Consider the following 3,880-nt stretch of genomic DNA (forward strand, 5'->3'; position numbering starts at 1 on the left):
TAATCCATCCTACAAAATTTCAAATGTTCCAATATTTGAAACATAATGTCACAAAATTCAACTAACCAAACTGTAAGTAATATACGCACGAAATAACAGATAATAAAGAAAATAATAAAAATTACACACAACAACTTATAAAAAAGGGAAAAACTAATTTTTATAAAATTATTTATTTCATAATTTATTTTAATCCATGTTAGAAATTTATTTCAATTCTTTATTTAATTAAATTTGATTATTTATATTTACTTTCATATAAATTATTTTGAAAATTTATATTTCTTACTTATTTGAATTGTTTATTTTTATTTAAATTTTAATTATTTATTTCAATTGTTTATCTAAATTATTTATTTCAATTGTTTATTTGTTTATTTAACATTTATTTTAATTGTTTATTGAAAGCTTAATTTTAATTATTTATTATAATTGTATATTTAATTATTTTCTTTAAATTATTTATTGAACATTTAGACGTAAACATGTAATTATTTCTTATATTTTTCTTTAGTTGTTTATTCAATATTTATTTTAATTATTAAGCGAATATTTAATCATTTATTTTAAATGTTAGATATTTATTTCAATTGTTTATCTACATTTTAATTACTTACTTTGATTATTTTTATCCAATTATTTTTCATTTAATTGTTTCAATTGTTCATTTAAATTATTTGATTTAATTACTTATATTGATCGATTATTTACATTATTTCTTGAACAAGAGCAAACGCAAATATTTCATTATTTATTTCAAATGTTAGAAATTTATCTCAATTAAACATTAATTAATATTTTGATTATTAACATTTATTCATTTATCATTTAAATAATCATTTAATTATTATTTAAATATTCATTATTTATTTTTGTGCGTTTCAATTAATTATTTATTCCAATTTTTTTCATTTATTTATTTGAATTGTTCATTTAAATTATTTGATTTTATTACTTATATGAATCGATTATTTAAATTATTTACCGAACGAACAAAGGTAAATATTTAATTATTCATTTCAAATGTTAGAAATTTATTTCATTAAACTTTAATTAATATTTTCAATATTAACATTTATTCATTTATCATTTAAATAATCATGTAATTATTATTTAAATGTTCATTATTTATTTTTGTGCATTTCAATTAATTATTTATTCCAAATGTTTTTCATTATTTGCTGCAATTGTTCATTTAAATTATTTGATTTAATTACTTATATGGAAATATTATTTAAATTATTTATTGAACAAAAAAACATAATTATTTAATTCAAATGTTAGAAATTTATATCAATTAAATTTTAATTGCGTATTCTGATTAATAACATTTATTTATTTATTTATCATTTAAATAATCATTTAATTATTATTTAAATGTTCATTATTTATTTTTGTGAGAAATTAATTATTTATTCTAATGATTTTTCATTTCAATTGTTCATTTAAATTATTTGATTTAATTATTTCATTATTTAAATTATTTATTAAACAAGTAAACGTAAATATTTAATTATTTATTTCAAATGTTAGAAATTTCTTTCAATTAATCTGTAATTGAAATATGGAAATATTATTTAAATTATTTATTGAACAAAAAAAATAATTATTTAATTCAAATGTTAGAAATTTGTATCAATTAAATTTTAATTGCGTATTTTGATTAATAACATTTATTTATTTATCATTTAAATAATCATTTAATTATTATTTAAATGTTCATTATTTATTTTTGTGAGTAATTAATTATTTATTCTAATGATTTTTCATTTCAATTGTTCATTTAAATTATTTGATTTAATTATTTCATTATTTAAATTATTTATTTCAAATGTTAGAAACTTCTTTCAATTAATCTGTAATTAAAATTTAATTGCGTATTTTGATTATTAAAAAAACTAAAATAAAAAATTATTCTACAGACGGCCCAAACAAGCAGTCGGTTAACAGAAGGACAGTGCCGTCTTCTTCAAGAGCAGAGGTGGGCTGTCTATTAACAGAAGGACAATGCCGTCTTCTTCAAGAGTAGAGGCAGACTGCCTCTGCTCGGAGATCTCCGGCAACCAAACCCTAAAAAAATTTAGTTTTTATTAATTTTACATATTCTACAAAGATTTTTACTACTATTTCCAACAAAATAAACCTTTAACATAGATAATGGGGAAAAAATTATGTAAAACTTACTTTCTTCGTTTCCAACGGTGGCTGGTTGGTCTCCTCTCAAGAAAAACTCGTCGGTTTCCTTATTTTTTCTTCCCTTTCTTTCTCGAGACGTCGATTTGAAAGTGAAATGTCAGGTGCAATTTTGAGTTTTCAATGTTTTTAAGATTTTTACAAATTTTTAATTTTTTTTTAAACAGTAGTCGATCATTTTGAAAAATTATATGTTTTTTGTGGCCACCATTTCCTCTATAAAAACCTCTCCCTCTCAATTCTTACTCCCTCGGACCCCCACCCAAAATTTCGTCCGTCTGCACTCCAGTAAGTTCCTTCATTTCTGATTCTCATCATTTTTTAGCACAATTGTTATTCAAACTTTTAATGTGTATGTATGGTCAATCACTCTACTCACGAGCTCATTTTCTTATTTAATACTTTTTAATTGTTTATTGTGAGTTGATTTAGCCCTTGTTTGAGTCCTATTTCCTATTTTACAGGAGAAAATAAATTTTTAAATACTATATTGATTGAAAATATGTGGTTAAAATATAAGAAAAAAATTTTGATTTACGTATAATATTATTTTATTTAAGAATGTGTGGTTAAAATGATATCAAATCAACGTTTAAGAATGTATTTTAATGGAAAAATCAGGTCAAACAATGGCTTAGTTTATTAAGTTTTATATTCATTTAACTAAATGTTTAGTTTTCAAATTAAAGTCCGAATTTTGGATTGATTTTGTAAGTAAATTTGTATGTTGTATTTTATCGTACAATTTCTGTTGTGATTTAAACTAATATGTACGTACGTATAGCGGTTTTCTCCACTCACGTTCATTTGTTGTCTAATGCTTTTTATTATAATTTGATGTTAATTCATTCAATTCGTTAAATTTCTACAGTTCATTCAACTGAATGTTTAATTTTCAAATTAATTAATTTGATTTTGTAAGTATAATTTTATAACATATACTCTAGTACAGTTTCTACTTTGATTTTCCCTTATACTTGAAATTTTTGGGTTTGAAAATTAATTATTATTATTATTATTTTTTACCGAATGATGGTAAAACTTAAATTGTGTGATCGGTTTTCTGGTATTGAAGCTTAAACCTACGGTTTTGAGAAACATTTCTTGACTTTCTGGTCCTTATGTTGTACTTATTTGAATGCAATGTACTATACCGAAGCGCTAGATACCGTCGATTCTTGTAAATTTGTTCTAGTTTCGGAAAACATTTATATGCTACCGATCAACTAATTTTGTATCAATCAATGTGTAGATACCTTCGAAATTTTGATCTACGAGCGTTACGGTAAAATTAATATGATAATTTTAGCATGCACTTTTTTCATAATGCAAGTTTTCGTAAATAACTTTTACGAGGATTTATTTTTCTTTCCAAATTATGTTAAAATGAGCTTTCTGTGATGTGATAAATAATTAAGTGAATTGCTTCACAAAAAAGGCAAAGTGTGGTTAATGTATGTAGTTGTTTGTAGACTCAGCTTACGATTTATATAATGTTGTAAAGTGGCCTGACCTCATTTTATTTTTCTCTCTAATTGTGATCCACTAATCAATGAACGTGTTTGCTGTGGATTAGATGGAGCAGGTAAACATAATTTTGTCTTGACTCTTTTTCACATATAGTCATGGTTGTACGGATTGTGATGTCTGCTAATTCTGGAGACAGTATGAAAAAGTTGAGAAGATT

The 3,880-nt window shown here is 22.2% G+C and overlaps 1 long non-coding RNA gene across 1 annotated transcript; it reads left to right on the forward strand.

The window, feature by feature from the left end:
• The first annotated feature begins 2,410 nt into the window (after positions 1-2,410).
• LOC111382715 lies at positions 2,411-3,880 on the forward strand. The gene is made up of 3 exons (XR_002700597.1): positions 2,411-2,481; positions 3,770-3,778; positions 3,860-3,880. It is a non-coding gene; the product is annotated as an uncharacterized LOC111382715 (long non-coding RNA).

This window comes from Olea europaea, unplaced genomic scaffold, assembly GCF_002742605.1.
Source record: "Olea europaea var. sylvestris unplaced genomic scaffold, O_europaea_v1 scaffold2553, whole genome shotgun sequence".
Lineage (NCBI taxonomy): Eukaryota > Viridiplantae > Streptophyta > Magnoliopsida > Lamiales > Oleaceae > Olea > Olea europaea.